Source organism: Meriones unguiculatus, chromosome 6, assembly GCF_030254825.1.
Source record: "Meriones unguiculatus strain TT.TT164.6M chromosome 6, Bangor_MerUng_6.1, whole genome shotgun sequence".
Taxonomy (NCBI): Eukaryota; Metazoa; Chordata; class Mammalia; order Rodentia; family Muridae; genus Meriones; species Meriones unguiculatus.
The window spans coordinates 43,854,658-43,866,883 of NC_083354.1; positions in this window are offsets into that span (position 1 = coordinate 43,854,658).

A 12,226-nucleotide genomic window follows, 5' to 3' on the forward strand; every position below is an offset into this window, starting at 1 on the left:
GGGGCTGTGTCTGCAGGTGAAGATAGGGCTGAGGGTCTTTGAGATGACCCTAGGGTTGTATACCCACATTCATGTAAGTGAAGGTTTGAGACAGTAAGGTGGAGAAAAAAACAAAACCCACAGGACTTTTGTTTGTTATTGACCATCCTTTCCAAATATGGAAATTCAGATTTGGAGTTGAAATAACCCACGTACCTCTCCTTGTTTGGTGCACTGACATATGATCTTCACCCAGCTCTGGTCAGATTCCCAGCTACCAGGGTGCCTGAGACCAGCCTGTCATAAGCAGCACCAGGAAGCCTATCCAGGTGGTGAGTGTGGATACAGACCGCATCTGAGTGGCTCATAAAGTGCGCCGACACCAAGCAAGTTCATTCCACTGGGCTCTGCTGCCGCCCTCAGAACTTGCAAGGGCCCGACTGAAAGTGTGTTCTGAGGCAGTGTGTTCTGATTGGCAGCAGCTCTGCCAAGACAGCTGGGTTCCAGGGCAGAGCCCTGCAGTTGGACCTTCATCATCTCCTTTCTCTCTAAGCAGCACAGAAGAGCATTCTACATGAGTCTGTCAGTCTCCACGAGTCATGTAGAAGTCTGTTCTACATGAGCAGAGTAGAATGTTCATCCTGGCATCTGAATGCCCACTGTCCAGACAGGAGGGTCCAGGCAGGTGGTAAGGCCTGCCTGAAGTCCCTTGATACAAGGGATTTAGGGATAAGCCCCATGAGAAAGGAAGTTAGGTCCTCGCCTTCTGAGCATCTGTACTTCTGGACACATATCTGATAATACTCATAAGTGATATCAGCTACTGTGGTTGATGGGTATATTTGTGCTGGCAGAGATCACACTGAAGGTCTCAGAGCCCCAGGATCTGGCCCTGTGACCTACCCTGTGTCCAGCCCTAGATATGTGGCCCTCAAGCTATCTCTGGCTTCCTTTGAAGGAACGAGTCTGGGCTTCCCCTCATGCCTGTTCCAGAAAGAACCAAGGAGGGTAACGGTACACTCAAAGTAGGGCTCCTCACCTCCCAAGCCTGTGCCATTTGACCTTTGCTTGCCCAAGCCTGTTGGTTGCCTTCTCTCTCTTGCCTTTGCCCTTTGGCCCTGGCTGTCTTCAGACATCTCAGGGCTGCTGCCCTGACCCCACAGCAGTCTGTGACCTCTTGTCTCAGAGCTTGGATTATACTCAGTGCTCATTTCCCTGACAGTTTTCTCGGCTGGCCTCAGGCCTGTTTCTGAGGTAAGTCCTTTGGGGAGCCTTCGGATCTGGCACCTAAGAGAGTACAATGATGGATCATGACAGCGGAGGGGCAGGTGGGGTCATTGGAGCAGGCTCCACCCTTGGGACAACTTCCTTCCCAGAAAAATGTGGGGCTTGACTCCACTGGGATAAAAATCCAAGCCAAGTAGAGTGGCAAGGCAGGGCCTCCAGACTGTATCTACCCGCTTAATTTGGCTAAACATTGCATTGCCATACTGGAGCCATATCAACCCAAGTTAAATTTGAGTCTGTCCCTTACCAGGATGTGTCCTGGGACAGAAGACTTTGACTTAATCAGCTTTGCCCTCCAAACCTTGATAACCGGACCAAAGTACTTTACTGGAGAGGGTGGTGGTGAGATTTTCTTGGTACATTGTGGGCGTCTCATCGCCTGTACCTTGCTGGGTCAGCTTAGCACCAGCAGGCAGAAACGCTGCACTGAGCAAAGGAAAGAAGGCAGGAGTTTAGTGCTGGGCTCTTGGTGACTGCTCCCTGGAGACGGAGTCACCAGGGGCCGCCCTCCCCCTCACTGATTCTTCCCGTCAGGGCCTGAGTACCTGAGGCCCGAGCCGTGGCAGCCAGCGGCTCCACTCTGGGAAAGCCAGGCTCCTATGCCCTGCCCTCCTCTCTCTCCTGATGGGAGTGCCAGAAACTTGGCACAAGTCAAGGACTCCCTTGGGGACAGCGCAGGAGAATGCAATACACACAGTGCTCTCCAGGCCCTGCACGCCCTGAGGGCTTGAGGCCAGAACCTGGGAGAGCGATTCTGTCCCCTCCAGAAGGTGGGGAAACTATGGTCTTAGCTCACAGTTGGACGGTTTTTGTTTTTGTTTTTTGTAGCTTCCCATGGATTAATCCATGGGGCTTATTCAGCTACCGTATTAAAATGTGTCCCCAGCTAGCAATTTTATACCTGTTCTGCATGCCCACTTCCATGGCAGCAGGGCATCTTCCCAATCTCTGCTCTAAGCCTTAACTAGATCCTTAACTAGATCCCAGGACCCAAGTATGGTTTCTGTGTCCTGCAGAGTGCTGTTGAAGAGGTGGGGAAGACAGTTCTAAGAAAGGCCCTAGGATGTGTCTCGCTGGCGCCATTAAGTAAGCTCCTGTCAGGACAGAGGGTTGCACCGCTGACAGGTCTGTGAACTGCTGCTATGAAGTTGGAAGCCCTTTAACCACTGCAGCCTGGCCTGACTCTCCTTGTCCACCTTGAGATTCCTTACTGCCCTGACCTCAGCTACCCTGCAGTGCCCTCCTCTAAACACCTTCCCCTAGCCCGGGCAGCACATCCGACGGAGTGCCCTTGCCCACCACTGCCAATCCGTGTCACACCTGCTAAACTCCAGCACACCTTTCCTGGCCTCGTGTTCTAGCCGTCTCCTACCCACATCTCTGTCAGTGCCCTACTATAGAACTGTCCCCCGAACTAGGAAACCTTCGGGTCTCATTCTGGGAATCCCTGTGAGACTGTCACATCCAAGTTTAGTAAGTGTCCACCGATAACTGACAGGATATCCATTTTCTAGACTTGAGGCTAGAACTTCCTGAGTGGGCTGTATCTGACCTGACAAGAAGCTCTCACATATTCCAGTCAGCAGAGGGAGGAAACCATGAGGTCTGGCCTCCTGCCTGGGCCAGGCAGCTGTTCAAGCTGAGCCGTAATGACTTTGAGGGCTCCAGTGCACCTGACACCCGCCCCGAAGCAGTGCCAGGAGAACAGGCTGTCCTTGGCGGCAGCGGGAGCAGGAGCCAGGTTTCCTGGAGCTCTTGGCCTTAAGCAGCCCCCAGTCAAGGTGGCGACTGGTGTGGTGGCCTGATCGCTCTCTCTTTTGTTTGTTTTTATTTTTTTGAGGCAGGGTTTCTCTGTGTAGCCCTGGCTGTCCTGGCACTTACTCTGTAGACTAGGCTGGCCTTGAACTCAGAGATTCGCCTGCCTCTGCCTCCTGAGTGCTGGGATTAAAGGCATTCGCCACCACGGCAGCCCTGGGTTTGAGACTAACAAAGCAATCCTATTGGCACTATAATGGCAAGACTCCTATATCCTTATCCCTCAACCCATGACTATTACTTTATATGGCACGAAGGATTTGGCAGATATGAATAAAGATCATCTGTGTGTGTGTGCCCCTGTGTGGTGTGTATGTATTCACATGAGCATGCAAATGTGTGTGTACATACATGCACATAGAGGCCAGAGGCCTCAATTGCCACCTTATGTTTTGAGACAGGGCCTTTCACTGACCTGGACCTCACCGATTACCAAAGCCCCAGGGCTCCTGCCTCTGTCCATTGCTGGGGTTACAGACGTGTGCAGCCATGCCTTGATTTTACATGGGCGCTGGGGATCCTGACGCAGGTCCTTGAATTCATGGAGCAAGTAGTTTACCACTTGATCCTTCTTCCCAGGCTTGCAACTCAAGATCTTGAAAAGGAAAAAGTGTCCTGAGTTGTCCACAGAATGCAGTAGGATCACAGGTGTCTGTAGGGAGGAGACGGGTGTCAAAAGTGAGAGGAAATGGGTCGCTATGGTGTGATTGCAAGGGGAAGGAGCCACGAGCCAAGGAATACAAACAGCTCCTTCCCTAGAGCCTCAGGAAAGAATGTCATCCTGCTCACACGCAGTGGAATTCACTTTGGGTTTCAAACCTCTACGATTGTACAGTGTGGTGGTGTATGCGGTTTCAAGTTTCAAAATCTGTGGTAATCTTATACAGCAACTGTAGGGAACTATAGCTCTGGGCTTGGGCCAGTCAGTTTGTATTCTTTTTTTTAATTTTGATATTGCACTTATTGAGTTTGTGTATTCCAGAGCATGCAAGTGGGTGTCAGAGGAAAACTGTAGGAGTCAGTTTCTGTTATGTGGGTCTGGGGGATTAAAGTCAGTTCTTCAGGCTTGGCCTTCAGTGCATTTACTCAGAGTCATCCTGGCTAGCCTTCACCGTATTCTTGTGACAAAACCCCGTACAAGGAGGAAAGATTAGTTTGGCTTAGAGTTTCAGCCCAGTATTGCCTGGCTCCTTTGGACATGTTTCAAGAAACATGCAGAAACATGGTAGGGGGGAGCTCCTCATCATAGCAGCCAGGAAGCAAAGAGAAGAAAAGGAGTCCAAGGACAGTGCATACTTTATGGCTAATCTTGGTTGTCAGCTTGTCACACCTGGGAAGCAGAACCCTCAAGTGAAGAACTGTCTCCATCAGATTGGCCTATATTCCTATCTGTGGGTCGTATTCTCAGTTGATAATTGCTGCCAGGGGTCCTGCCCACTGTGAGAAGTAGCAGCCCTGGGCAGGTGGACCCGGGCTCTATTAGCTGACTGAGAGCCGGGAAAGTAAGCCAGTAAGCAGCGTCTCTCCGTGGTCTGTACATCAGTTCCTGCTTCTGCGTTCTCATGTGAGTCCCTGCCCTGGCTTTCCCAATCTGTAAGCTGCAGTAAACACTTCCCTCCACAGTTGGAAGGGGAAGTTCACACACACACACTGCTGTTGCTTTGACACAAGGTTTCTCTCTGTAGCCTTGGCTGTCCTGGAACTCGCTCTGTAGAGCAGGCTGACCTCAAACTCACAGAGATCTGCCTGCTTCTGTCTTCTGAGTGCCGGTATTAAAGGCATGTACCACCACCACCGTCCAGCCCTTAGACTATTTTTAATTACGTGAGGCCTGCCTGGATTTTGGCCTTTGGCCTGGCTTCTCGTGGGGACATGTGGTTGGCCTAGCACACACACTCTCTATATGTGTGTCATGCTGTGAGCTGAGTACAACAGCCTGTGACTAAGCAGAAAGCCTGGTCCCCTTGCATGTCAGTGGGTAGCTGGGCTCTTCCCAGTCACCCAGGCAGTCCTCGCTTGGGTAGGACTGTGTCCCTACTTTATTCTGAAATTAAGTGTGGCTGTCCCTGAGGATCTTGCTGTTCTGGTTGTCAAAGCTGGAGTAGCCAACTGGTACATTTGGACCCTGTCCCTAGCCAGTCTGAGGCTGGGTGAGGACTAAGGGCCTGTGGTGAAATCTCACCTAGACAAGGTGTGGCCCTCTTGAAGCCACAGTCTTAAACCAGTTGTCACGTGGAGAGCTTCTGGAACTCTGTGGCCAATGTGCTACATTTCTGGGCTTAAGAGAAGCTGAGGACAGATAGTTGAGATGGTTGTTAGCTCCCATGTGAGTGGTAGGAATTGAACCTGGCTCCTCTGGAAGAGCAGCCAGTATGCTTAATCACTGAGCCATCTCTCCAGCTCTGGACAGAGGGTGGGAAGGGGCTAAAAGCAAGGTTTTTGTGCTGAGTTACAGGGTCATGTAGGCATTGGAGTTCTTCTTTCTGGGTCATAGGAAAAGGAAAGTGGCAGAGACTGCCCAGTCTCTGGAGTTGGCCGGAGCTATAGTGGAGGCAAAAAGCGTTCTGGATCAACTGACTCCCAAACTTCACTGAGGAGCTGAATCGGGGTGCTGATGAAGTAAGGTATAGCCTAAGGCTCTGATTGGGACCTGAGGAGATTGGACTGCTCTGGACTAAAGACTGGGGATCTGGAGACAGTGAGTCTAAGCGTAGAGGATACTGGGCATCCATATATGACCACATGGGAACACTGCATCCATTTGGGAAGTTGCTTCCAGGCCTTGGGGCTGGCAGCAACAGTCACAAGACATCTGCCATGAGACATGAGCACATCAAGGATGCCTGCCTGGCCCGTTGTCAGGATAGAGTGAGGCCTGCCCTGTCCATGGTCATATAGCTGCAGTTTGTGCCTAGCCCTCTAACATCTGGGCAGGAGAGGAGGTGAGCAGGCCACAGAGGCCACCTGCATCCCAGGGCATCACAGAGGGCTTGGCAGCTGGTGAGAGGCAGAGACCAGACCCTTAGGCAAAGGAGAAAATGGCCAAACCAAACAGCACCGATCTCTGGTGAGCTTCCTCTTGGCTGCCCTTGGGTGCCCAGCTTTCACGCCTCACTGAAGAGGAACCAGACAAGGAGGCCTGGGTGTGGGGGAGGAGGCCTGGCAAGTAACTGGTACTGTAACAGAACCCCTGTCTCTGGAGGTGAGGTGGGGCTGGCAGACGTCACACTCTGGTTCTTGACTGGCAGGTGAGGTAAAAAGGTAAGTCCCCATCTCACTGTGAGGAGGAAGCACTTCAGGGCCCCAGGCCTGGAAGGTTCTGGGAGGAGGCACCGGATGGATGTGCCTAAAATCCCTTTTGGAGGCACTCCACTGCTGAGGAGTTTTTTTTTTTTCCTCAAAAAGGCAGTCTCACTATATAGCCCTGACTGGCCTAAAGCTTGCTGTGTAAACCAGACTGGCCTCAAACTCAGCAGAGATCCCCCTGCCCCTTGACTCCTGGTTGCTGGCACTAAAGGCATGTGCCTCCTTGCCTGGTAAAACGCTCCTTCATCTTACCCCAGCCCCTTACAGCTGGAGAGCTTGTCCCTTTAAGCCAAGTTTCACGTGGCGCTCAAATACATATGTTAAAAAGGTAAAAGCATTTTAATAACCTAATGTTTAAAAGTTGAAAATCTTTCTTAGCATAAAGTCCATCAACACGAACAGCAAAGAACACTAATGTCTGCACCAGGGCCTAAGATGGGATTTTTTTTTTCATTTAAAGGTGTTTTTAATTTAATTTTATATGTATAAGTATTTTGCCTGTCTGTATGTCTGCACCACAGGCATGCAGGACTTGTGGAGCCCAGAAGGGAGGCTTCAGATCCTCTGGAACTAGAGCTATCGGCAGTTGGACACGGGTACTGGGATTCAAGTTCCAGTCCTCTGTAAGAGCTGGAGTTACACTGCCTGAGGCCGGTGCTGGGGACCAAAGCCAGGTCCTCTGGAAGAGCAGAAATGCTCTTAACTGCTAAGCTGTCTCGCCAGCCCCAAGCGTTAGAATTTCATGCTGGCCTAAGCTTCCACTTTCTTTCAGTGTCTCTTATTCTTTTTCTTTCTTTTTTTCTTTTTTTTTTTTTTTTTCCTGAGACAGGGTTTCTCTGTGTAGCGTTCACTATCCTGTCTCACTCAGTAGACCAGGCTGGCCTCGAACTCACAGAGATCCTTCTGCCTCTGCCTCCCATTACAGACCTGCACCACCACGCCCAGCTTTCAATGTCTGATTTTCATAACCCAGGACCACAGATCAGCTGGGAGTGGTGGCGGTGCGTCTGTGGCCCACCTGACAGTCTCCGACTGCGGGGACAGGAGAAGGTTCATTTCAAGCCCAGATCTCGGGAAAAACGCTGAGGTGTTACAGCGGTGGGCTACACCTGCTTGAGTCTGTGGTGCAGCTATCATTACCATTACCTTTAATGATCTGGGTGGGGGTGGGGGTGTATGCACGCTACAGTAGACCTTTCGTGGTCAGAGCTCAGTTTTTTGGAGGCCATTCTCTCCTTCCACATCTACGTGGGTTCCAGGGATGGAACCATTCACCCACTAGGCATGCACAGCAACTGCTTTCCTCACTGAGCCATAACACTGGTCTAAAATAATTTGTTTATTTTTTATTAATTCTTTTAATTAGCATAGAAGGTAATAAGTTTTCATTGTTAGGTTTTCATATATGCATGTATATACACTGTATTCCCCTCCCCACCTCCTTCATCCCCAGTCACCTGAGACAGGGTTTCTCTGTGTAGCCCTGACTGTCCTGGAACTCGCTCTGTAGATCAGGCTGGCCTCAAACTCAAGAGATTCGCCTGCCTCTGCCTTCTCAGTGCTGAGATTACAGACATGAGCCACCATTTCTGGCTGCATTGTATCTTGTTTTTATTCACTCCCCACTGCTCTCCCACCCCTCTTCCCCTCTCTTGTTTCTCCTCCTCCTCCCCAAATGGGCCCCTTCTGCCTTCCTGTCATATGTAAGTGTGTATAGGCACATAGAGAGAAACGTTCTCTGTGTATGAGAGAAAGCATTTGATATTTCATCCTGCCCCTCATTACCCTCTTCCTCTCCTCACACAGTCCCTCCTCTGCATACTTCCGTGCCGTACGTATGCTTGTGTATGTATTCTACTTATGAGAAGAAACGCTGGCTATTTGTCTCTCTGAGTCTGGCTTATTTCACTTCTGTTCCAGCCTCCCCACAGTGTTTATTTTTAAATATGAAAAAGAGAAAAGGGGAGGTAAGAAAAAAAGAGGAGGGAGGAGAGAGAAAGGAAGAGGGAGAGAAAAAGAGAAAGAAAGAAGGTTAGAGAAGGCTCAGCAAGATGGGGGTCAAGGTCACTGCCAAGCCTGATGACTGTGTCAGCTGTGGAAGGAGAAAAATGCAGATCGTCTTACCCTTCACATGCACATGGTGGCATCCACGTGCACAAATAATGTGACACAACAAATAAATGTTAGTTTGTTTTTTTTTTACATTGCCAGGCAGCGGTGGTGTGCCTTTAATCCCAGCACTGGGGAGGCAGAGGCAGGCGGGTTGCTGTGACTTCAAGGCCAGCCTGGTCTACAAAGTGAGTCCAGGACAGCCAAGGCTACACAGAGGAATCTCCTCTGGAAAAACAAAAGCAAATAAACAAAAATTCCAGTAGGTGGGGAACCAGGAGCATCATTTTCAGTGTTGACTGCTCTGTTCCTGAAGCCTTCAGTGTCCCCAACTCTCCTGTCCTAGAGGCTCCTCCTCCCACCCAGCCTCTGTCACAGCAACTGAATCTGGGCCATGTCTTTCTGAACGGTCCCTGGAGTCCACAGTCCTGAGCTGGCTGCGCAGGACGTGTGCCAGGTACATGATCCCTGGTTTGAGACGGTAAAAAGAAGGTCTAAGCAGTAGGCATGGCCTAGGGGCTTCCCCAAGCCTCATGGTACCTTTAAGGTGGGCAGAGTGGGGAACCAAGGGCCCCACAAAGCCTCAAGTTTCTCCGCTTCTGGGTATCTTCATTTCTGGGAACTGGCTGTGCTTTGGAAAGAGAGAAATGAGAAGCAAAACCCTTTTGGGCCCCAGCATTAACCTCCCCCCCTTTCTATCTTCTTCCGCTGAGTCACAGTTAAGAGCCAGGCACCTCAGCCTCCCTAGGGCCACCCGGGTGGGGCAGGATTCAGGGTCAGGTGGGGACACAGCATCTGAGACGGATTCCCTGCCCTGCCAGCATCCTCTGCAAGTGGCTAAGGGCTGAGACCACCTCCCCAAGCTTAGGGGAGGGGCAGCTGAGAGCCTTTCTATGTCCTGTCCCTCCCATTTTCATGTCACGTTGTTCAAGTGCCAACTGTATGCCGGAGCCAGGATGGTAGGATGGCTCAGATGGGCTTCGGTTCCGTGTCGTTAGAGAGCTCGTGGCTAGGATAGACACAGACTCCTCCTGATTGGCCCCCAGTGATTGAGTCTGGGTCTTTAGGATTTCTCTTGTGAGCAGTGGCAACCCACACACGTCTTGTCCTCCAGAGAGAGCTGGCCATCTCATACACACCTACACAGAGAACTACACACATGCCTCTTACAGGAATGCACGTGTCCACGCACGTGCAGGGGTGTGGGACTGGAACGCTGGCTGGTATTTATGACGATAGCTATCCATACAGAACCTCCCAAGGGTGGAGGGGCTGCACACTCTAAGAACTGGGTCGGAGCTCTCTCTCTCTCTCTCTCTCTCTGTGTGTGTGTGTGAATGTATGTGTGAGTGTATGTGGAAGTGTGAGTGTGTGTTTGAGTGTATGTGTGTGTGTTATCCTGTCTCAGAGGCCCAACCACTACCTCTGAGTCACGGCTGCCTGTGGAAACTCCAGCACATCACCCCCATTTCATAGAAAAGCAGGCTGAACTCTGAGGGTCTCCCTGACTTGGCTGGCCTAGGGCCACACAGCATTTTGGGAGTAGGCCTGGGGGGGGCTACCCAGGTTCCTGACCTTTTTTGGCTGGTAGTTGGAGCCTGAAACCCACTAAAGGCTGTACTCTATCAGCCACTCAGGAGGCTGTTGACTCAAAGAACTCAGCTGAGGACCAACCTCGGGTCTTCTGAAGCCTCAGTGACCTTTCTCCAGGCTTTCCTACTCACCTTTGCTAACACTGTTGCAGCTTCCTGGGATCCATTCTCTCTAGCCTGAGTAAACCAGCATCTCACGTCTGCTGAAATGTCCCCCACCTTCTCGCATCTTCTGGGATCTTCCTGTGACTCTAGCCTTCTTCCTTCTAGCCTTTGTGACCTTCATGTCCACCCACCAAGGCTAAAATTGACCCCTGTATCACTTTCTCCTGCCCTTTATATAAAGAATTATGTTGGAGGGGCATAGGAGAAGAAGAAGGAGGGAGGGTGGGATTGGGGAGGGGTGGGGGAGGGGCTACAGCTGGGATACAAAGTGAATCAACTGTAATTAATAAAAAGAAAATAAAAATTAAAAAAAATAAAGATTTGTGTTGGGCTGGGGTATCTCAGCGAGTAAAATGCTCTGGACCCACATAAAAGCCAAGTGTAGCTGTGCCCACTTATAATCCCAGAGGCTGTGGAGGTGGAGACGGGGATCCCTGGGACTCGCTGAGGCCAGCCTGCTTCATGAGTTCCAGGCCAGTGAGAGATGCTGTTTCAAAAGAGTGCCTAAGGATGACTCCCACGGTTGACCACTGATCTCCACATTACACGCGCGCGCGCACACACACACACACACACACACACACACGCACATAAACACTGTGAAATCTAAGTTTGTATCCACCATGTAAGCAAATGACTTAGACATCCATATTGTCAAAGACCCGGGCAGAAAACATGAAGCTTCTGGTTTAAACAAGGGACAGGGTACCTCTACTTTATTGGGAACAAGGGCTGGCAGTTCCTCAGCTAGGCTGGCAGGGGTACAGAAGTGGGAGAGGACTGTGGCACACAGTCTTCGAACATCCTGCTGGGGCTCCTTGGCATCACTTCCAAAAAAGCTGCTTGCTTTAGGGTCCTAGTCTCAGGGTACTTCTGGGGAATGCAGGGAGGCCATGTCTAGGAGGAAGCTGTGTCTCACAGCCGCTGCTTTGCGCCCCCGGGAGGGGCTGTGAAGGGCATTTTGAACATTGTCTCCCTTTAATCCTGAAATATTTCCTCTATCTAAGAATTCATGGTGAGGTAGACACCGATTTTTTTTTTTTTCCCAAAATTACTCTGGTATCACTTGTTGGAAATTACATCTGGTCGGTTACCATTCTCTCTTCACCTGCCTGAAGCCTGTTGTTCGAAGTACTATCCAAACCTATTTAAAAAAAAAAAAAAAGATTTCAGATATATTTACAAAGGACGCAGGGCCATTACCAATACCAGGGACTTGATACCACGTGCCTGGTGCAGTAAGACAAGCCTGTGATCCACTGCTATCATAACAGTGCCGGGAGACATGGGCAGCTGTCATGGAGGATTTGAGCTAAGTCAACTGAGAGGATTCGTCTCTATGAAAACATTTAACACGACTTAATAAAAACCTCAGGACTAAGGGTGGGCCTCAGTGGTAGAGCAACAGCCTGGGATATAGGAAACCCTGGGTTCAGTCTCTAAAAAAAAATTTTTTTATTAAATAAAAAAAAAAAATGAAAATTTAATTTTACCTCATCTTCACATTTGACGTCATTAATATGGTATATAATTTATTGCTTCAGTTTTTGTTGCTGCTGTTGTTGTTTTTATGAGCCACGATATTCCCTGTTTTTGCCAGGCTTCCTGGAACTCACTCTCTAGCCTAGGCTGGTCTCATACTGCCGGCGATCCTCTCCCCTCAGCCTCCCAAGTTAATTCCTTTTAATCAGTTAATGATTAATTTTGCATGTGTGTTTCTCTCTGTGCGTGGGAGGGTTGCCAAGTGGGTGTCTATGAAAGTAGGTGCCAGTGGAGGACCTTCAGGAGTCTTCCTTGGTTTCTCTTTGCCTTGCTCTTTGATGCTCTCAGGCTCTCAGGCTCCTTTGCTCTCCTAATGCTGGAAGCCCAGAAGGCCGCCCTGCCCCGCCCCCAGGGCACTTACGTGGGTTCTGAGGAAGAGAGCTGCTGAGGTCAGCGTTTCACCTCCTGAGCTATCTTTAATGCTAATAAAT